Genomic DNA, 8,376 nt, shown 5'->3' on the forward strand with positions numbered 1-8,376 from the left:
GTCTACTTAGTCTTTACTGTCACTGTGTGACATCTAACAGTTGAAGTCTACACAGATATGCCATCATTCATACTTGGAAGCCTAATTGCAGAATACCAGGAATTAAATAATGGAAACCGTTGTACAAATGAAAGACACACCGTAAAATCCCGAGTGTAAAAAATGAATGTAGAAATGTATGCTCTCTGGGTTAAATGAACACTCACGCAGGATTATGTGTATGCCGCCTCCTTGGCCATTAGTTTTACAGCACAGATCTCACAGTCCCCAGATTATCACAGCTCTCTCTCCCACAATAACCTAATTAGAAGAAAAGGGTTTTATTCTGTTCACTAATTAGCTCTTCAGCAGCGTTATTGGCCCTTTTTCTATGAATATTTTCATCATGTGAGATGACTTGAGTGTGGATGTCCTTTGGGTCAACCAGGTCCCCTTTCAGGGAATAGTTTAATACAGTCAGAGACACCATCTTGATTGGTATTTAAGCAGAGACAGAACAAAGAAAATGGCTCATGATCCTGCAGTGCTCTTATAGGGTACAATATGTTTCCTACTACAACCTCTTACTTTAAAATAGTGTGATAAAATTACAATGTACTTTGTCCAGTATAAACTGGCTGATACTTACATTGAGCCAGTAAAGAAAAATGAGAGAGTGAAAGTCGTGACATTATTTAGAGGATGTCAATGGGACTAGATTTCACCTTTGATGCCTCTAAAGCACGATTTATACGTATTGTGCTTGTATGTCGTACGATAGCACAAAAACTGCTATTTTTGGCAGGACACCATCATGCAACGGAGCATAAATTGGACTAAAAGGACAGGTTTCTTCTGATTCTGTAACATCCAATTGAGCAGATTTCTAGACTAGATTAGACTGTTTGTCAATGACAAAAATGGCAAAATGAAAATGTTGTGTACAAAACAGCTAGTCAATGACCTGTAGCAAATATTAGTTTTTCCTTTTTTAATAATTGACTTCATATTATGGTGTCAAAAAATGCAGAGTTTTAAATTGTGATTTGTTCTGCCTCAATATTCTAACATCCTCCTATAATTTGACAAACCTCTGTAACTGTCTGTTTGTCTGTTTGTAGTGGTGAAGCTGCCTGGTTCTCCTCAGTGGCTGGAGCAATTGCTCTGATTTTGCACACAGCCATTGACCATTACCATCTGAACTTAACTGCGAAGCCCGTTTTTCAATTTCATCAAATCTCAGTTGTCCGTGGGGAGGGGTGACCGCGGGGGGTGCCGCGACGGGAGGGGGGGGCGGCACGACGGGACGCGCGGGGGGGAGAAACCGCGCGACAGGACGTGCAATAACCCCAAGTTTGCAACTACTTTCGCCTGCGCCCTTCACCGGGTATGGTCTAGTACTGTATAATTATCCGTGATTCTCAGCCTTTTTTAATTCAGGGACCCTCAGTTTGACATGCATCCATGGACCCCCCCAACATTGAAGTCGATGCTTATGTCTGAAATACCTGTATTTTTCTTTGGAGGATTACAGCGGTAAATGCCAATGAAAAAAAACAAGAACAGATTGATTATTGAATAGTCAGATCATGAATGCTTTGCTTAGTACTAGTCGGGGAAGTCAATACTCAGTGTGTGCTGTATGGGCAATGACTACTCCATAAGATGTATTACAGTATATCCATGAACTGTAAACCAGCTATGTACAATATACACTGTACTTCACACTGGTAATATTTAGCTAGTGATATATTACATGAAGGGGAAAAAAACACATAAAGATGACAGTGTAGAGCTTCCTGGGCCAATGCCTATGTGGTTCACATAAAGCCAGAAGGAGAGATGTCATAAACCAGGGAGGTTTTATACCTTGTGAATTCACCAGAAAATGTGGCCTGTGTCTGTGAGAAAGGCCACAAAAGAAGCAGCTGAGTTATGACTGTGTTTTTAAAGGGAAACTTCACCGATTTCTAACCTGAATCCTATCGTTCTGTTGTGAGGAGGCTGTGAGAAGTTTGCCTTTAATAATGCTGATGGCTCTATTATAGTGGGTTAAGTCTCTGGTTAAATTAACATTTCATGTGTTTAACAGAATAGGGTTTGTATACAGTAACAAAATAAGCCTGGGCAAAGGGTAGCTTTAGTGGATTTGTTTGCAAGTTTTTTTTTTAGATTACTTCAAGAAAGACAATGGTTATTTTCCATCCTTTGTGTTATAAAATATTAAAAACAATTATAGAAAATGTGTTTACCTTTTTTACTTCAAAAACTAAATGTAGAGATACGAATTTAAAAAGGTGTTGCGTCCTCTTTTCTTCAAATAAAACAGTATTATACCATATTGTCTCCACCAGACCGAAGGCCCCACATTTTTCACATCGGCCTGTTATAGCGCCACTAGGAGACGTGATTAAGTTCTTTGTTTCTAAGTTTAGTTCCCCTCTCAACCCATCCCTATCCTTAAACCTTTTTATGTATGTTGCCAGGAAGCAGTTTATGTCTTGCTTTATAAATTATTTGTGCAGTTTTAAAATCAACGAAATCAAAAAAACTTAAATGTATGCGAGTTCAAAAACAGAGCATTTGTGTGCTCATGATATCCAACGTTGTTGACTATTCTTATTGCTTTTTTCTGCATTATGCTTATTGGCTGAAGGTTGCTTCTGTAGGTGTTACCCCACACCTCCACACAATAGGTTAGATATGGTGTTATAAGGGTGCAATACAGAGTGTACAGTGAGTTAAAGTTAAGAACCCGTCTTGTTTTGCCTTCTTTCGTGTATCGGCGTCATATGTCCAGCTCAGGGTCTCAAAGCCACGCTCTTGTCTCTGGGCCCACTTGGAAGAGGCCAGCCTCTGAAGGAGGTCTGTATAGAGGACAGGTGGTGATTATGTTGTCGGCAGTACTTGACGATGATTGGGTGCGAGAGATGGTGCAAGACCAGCTCGTGAAACCAATGTCACCAGCCAATCATCATCGTTGTTTTGCCTAAGGCACCAATACTTCTTGCCAGTTTAGACCGGATATAATTTATATGGTGTTTCCAGGAAAACGTGTGATCTATTATCACTCCTAAAAACATATTGTCATAGACTCTTTTTAAACTGAGGTTATCAATCCTTATCTCAATTTGTGTGTTCAAGAGTGTTTTTGTTTTCCAAAGACCATATATTTAATTTTTCAGATTTAGTGATAATTTATTTAAATCAAACCATATTTTCAATTTGTCCAATTCTGATGTGACCACCTCCAACAGCTGCTGAATGTTCTCTCCGGAGCAAAAGATATTAGTGTTGTCAGCAAAGACAACAAATTTCAGAATACTTGATACCTTACATATATCATTAATGTATAAAATGAATAATTTCGGCTCCAACACATGTGATCTACACTCACCCATCTGAACAAACTGTCGTCTATTTGTAATGTAACTTTTTAACCAATTTAATCCTTCCCCTCTAACACCATATCTCTCCTAGCCTGGCTCCACCCCCTGAATCGCTAGCCTCACATTCAGGGTCTGGTGACGCTGTCGAAGGCGGGGTTTTCTCGGTTGAAAATCTGTACGGCGAATCGGGATCGGGATAATCCAGTATGAACCAATCGCCAAAGAGTCCAACTTTGGCCACGCCCCCATCTCAGAAAACGGCTGCACTGAGAGGGCTTTCAGACTGAATAATGGAGTGAAATGAAATAAAAATTCACGCTGAGTGTCAGGCTATATCTCTCCATCTTTTTTATCAGAATATCATGATCTATAACGATTGGCTTTCAATGTTTGCTGGAGGGTCCCGTTTTGCACGACATGCAAGCACCGCTGAAAAAATCGGCGGGAAACTTTGCATGCATACTCCCAGAAGGCCAAGGAAGAATCTCCACCCAATTTTCTTTCAAATTGGCCAGTTATAGCACCACCATGAGACAGATTTTTGCTTAACAAATGTTTTGTTACTACTCCTACAGATTTTGTCCAAACCTCACACAAATTGGTATACATTATCTCTGTAGTCATGTGATCAATACGTATCTGTCAAATTTCCCATATTCCATTCCGATTGGCTATGATTGGCTTCCAAAGTTTGTGGGGGTGGCCGTCTGGCACAAAATGCCAAACATCATGAATGTAGCGCCAAATTTCTGGCAAACTTTGGCCCTGTGTAGGTAACCCGGCCTAGTGGAGACCTGTGCTCAGAGGAACACACTTTTCTAGTTAGTCTTTATCTTTTTTTAACTCCTTGTACACAAGCAGACATTAGAAATAAGTCCTGTATTTCAAGATCTTCCAAATGCAGCAGCATGACCTTAGAAAACCAAGCAACATCAAGGTTAGCTTCTAATATGTGATTAGAGGCTAACCAGGATAGGACTCCTGATTGAATAATCTGCTAAATAATGACCACTATTCAGTGATCTGGCTGACAGATGCACCCACAGTGACTACACAATGATTCAAGGCATTACACAGAAACGGAGGGGGGTGTAATGCATAATAGCCTCTCTGCACAAATTTGACATCACATCGGTCAAGTGTAAAACCACAGTGGTCACTTAATCTATTAAAATATTCTCGTGTGAGCATCGCAAACCATCCCACAAACAGGACAACACATGCATTAATGTGCTATGCCTGTATTTCAAGAATGTGACTATTATTACAACTATAAGGAATACAAATTGATAAAGGCAAGTTGTCGTTAGCGTTTCAGTGTTGTGTCCAGCTAAATCTGCGCATGCTACTGTATTGTAGCTGCATTTAGCTGCATCATTCACCTGGCCTATGTACAGTATATTTCAATTTTTTTATTAATATTGTGGGCCTCTGTTGGTTGATTCAAACCAGTAACTGTAGGTCTGGCTGGGAGTAAGAAGCAGAACTACTACTGCTAGTGGGGCTTCTTGTTAACATAATCTCAACATCAAATTGAACCATCAGTATATTTCAATTTGCATTGCACATAATAGCCCTACAGGTAGCACTCATTTCATCATTACTATTATCAGTATAGAAAGTTGAAAGCAGGGACATATCATGTCTACACATTTGTTGTTGTTGTTTTGTTGATTAATATTCTATGTAATTATATGGTTAAAATTGGCTTTCTAATAACCGATGCTGAACATGAAAAGAATGCATGGTGTAGAGTGGATTGTCTTTATATCAGATTTCACCAATAGTGTTAAATATGCCATCGTGTCTGAAGTCCTGCTACAGCTCCTCCTGACCTAGGAAAACTACCCACTTCTGTCTCATTACTGCTGTAGGCTGAAGTGGGACCAGTAATTAGCCAGAGTCACATTCAGTCCTTCACTCACTTAGAACCACTCCTGTCATGTAATGTAATTGTTCTAATTGTGCCAACTTTGGTAGAAGAGTGTATGGAGATGGGACACTTTCAATAAAGAGCTGTCATTGATAGTAATTCAAAGGCCATGCAGTGGATACAGCACATTGATGTTGCATGTGTGTAGTGTAGACTGTAGACCATATACATGGTGTTAGCAAAGACTATACTTCCCGATCTTTTCTTTATACAAAATTTAAAAATAAATAAACAAAAAAGAATACTTCTGCGCACTTGCATAAAAATGTGAACCGGTGCTTTGGAAACGCAGCATTTAGGAACGAAGAAGAGAATCGTACACTGTCCGGAGCTTACCACTGGGACAACTGAACCCATACGATTCTAAGCTGTTACTTCTGTCTGTGTGTTTTCTAAGTATTAGGCAGGAGTAGGAAGCTGTTCCCATGAATAATAACAATCTATTAAATTGCAACTGAGCACAAGCACAAGTGACATGAAGTTTTCCATGTTAGATTGAACAAATGATCCCCTCTTTGTGAATGTGGCTTAATAAAATGAATTAACTTTGTAAACAGGGGTCGCGACCATTGGTATAGCAGGGAAATGCAGTGTCCAGTATAACTACCGTGACTGAATCGATTCAAAAAGAAAGCTGGTTGGGCAGGTACTAGTGCCTTGTGCTTTCCAAGAGTTATGTCACAATATTGTAAAACACAGTAAACATAATGCAACACATCTTATATAAATGAAGATAAGTGGGTCAGCAAACTGCAGGAAGTGTTGCGTACTTCAATCGCAGAGAAGAATGGAAGTGGTTATGTGTAACTACATGGAGGGGCGATTATGGCACTTAACAATGGCTTAAGCATCTTTTCGTTCCACCAATGGCTTACAATGGCTTTTCTTCCACCTGCTCCCTCTTTGGTCTTCTCTTTGCTATGTCAGTAAGCCTCTTCTAAACTAGTGGGAGTTCACAGAATAATATTGTGCCACAAGTGTCATAATTTGCTCTAACAGCCACAATTATGCCCCTTATTGATTTAGCCACATTAAAATGTGGGAACATTAAATGGCAACAGCAACATCTTGTGTATTGACTTGTGCGACTGTATTGGTTGCTGAACAAAGGCCTTCCTTTATTCAGGTTTTGTTCATTTGGTTGAATAGTCTCCTCTTCATTGTTACTGGATGTGTCCCTTAAAGCATAATCTGTCTTCAATTTAGTACACGTAAATAAAGGGGAGGGGGTTGGCTGTTTCACCCATTACAACAGCTGCAGACACACAGGTTAACAAAAACTGACCGTAGAAAAGTGGAAGTGAGCAATGTCATCAAATTTAAAGTAGGTCATTTGTTCAAGCCTCTTTTTCCATGTTCAAATTCTCAGCCACTTTTATGGAAAATCTCAGAAATGTTTGCTGTTTCTATAGGGTGAATGTTTTAGATATAGAAACTTGCACATTCGATTGAGAAAGGAGCATTTCCTGCGTATATCTTAAGCCAAAGATAACTGCTGCCCTATAATTACTACACTAGAGAGATGGGTCAAACATTTGAGCATTAAAGGTAGGGTAAGTGATATTTTTGGGTTAAAACAAAAAGTATTTTGTTAAAAGGTTAAAGCACTATATTCTGATAGTAATCATTGCTATAGAGTGTTTGTTCAGTAACAGCAGTCTCCCCGTCTCTCCAGCTCTTTAATAAGCAGAAAATACATTTTCCGGTAGGTGTCAAAATCTCAGCCAATCAGGAGAAAGTACCAATTTTTAAGCTCCATTTTTATAGTGTTCCAGTTCCAATTTTGCCTGCTCATTTCTTAGTGTCATCACTTCCAATTTCACTTGTTTAATCTATATCCTGATTGCGTTCTCTATCCTGATTGGATAAAATTGGAAATGAAACTGAAACTGAAACTAAAATGCATTTTCTGTTTTATTAAGAGCTGGAGAGACAAGGAGACTCATTTTACTGAACAAACACTCTATAGCAATGAGTACTATCAGAATATAGAGCTATTTAACACTTATTTTAACCAAAGAAAATCACTTACCCTACCTTTAAGGTTTTATTTCATTATTGATGCATTCAAGATGGAGATTACCTGAAATAAATGCTTTCTGAAACCTAGTTTTGTACTATGTCATTCATATTCTACTCGGGATCAAAAGTCCCACAATGCCTAGAGCAATTTGTCACGAATGGTTGGCTGATTAAGGTCCACTGATGTACAAACTGCTTTCCTGCACGATGGAGACGCCAAAGAGCTGACTCAACATTCTGAAAGTGAAAGTGGTTAAGTCTGTCTGAGTTTAACCAAGTTTAACCAATGCAAAGTACAAGAGCTTGTGACTAAATAATAACTCATTTACATTGGATCCACTGGAACACAGGTTATTTTTTTCCATTCCTTGAAAGCTAATGGTTTTGGCAAGTTTTTAGAAAGGTTCTGAAAATATATAAATCTACATCCCAATGAATCCACTATGCCACACACACAACTACTGCCACGTGGGCATGATGGCACAATGCACATTTAGAATTTCTTCATTTAACATTTGATGAATACGGGCACCCCAACAATTGTGTCTGAGTCCCTATATGCTCTAGCGTGGCTCACATTCTGCAACAGAACCTGGTCACAGTCGAGCAGTAGAGAATGGTCAAGTACAGTAAAGCAGTGGACCCCCAAAATTATATGTATCTGGCCACGGAGACCCCCCCCCCCCAGGGACCACCAGGGACCACCCCAGGAGCAAAGATTTGAGTTACAAATGTTGGCTTTAAAAGATATATATACTGTATTCAAAGATTTGCGCGATTAAAACAAATCTAAAAAAAAAAAATCTCATAGTGCGGCACTCAGGGCCACTAATGCAGTAAAGTACAGACTAGGTAGGCATTTGAAGCTATTTCTCATTCACAGTAGCACTATACCGCTCTAACAATGAATAAACAAAAAGCCTTACATGCCTGATGTGTATCGTTTCATAATCTAATTTAATTTTGAAGATAAACAATTCAGTGTTTTAATAACCACAGGGCTCATTGATGTTATGCGCAGCTCATCATCATTTTTTTTATAGCAAATATAGA

The sequence above is a fragment of the Gymnoscopelus braueri genome (genome assembly GCF_963280865.1).
Source record: "Gymnoscopelus braueri genome assembly, chromosome: 8".
Lineage (NCBI taxonomy): Eukaryota > Metazoa > Chordata > Actinopteri > Myctophiformes > Myctophidae > Gymnoscopelus > Gymnoscopelus braueri.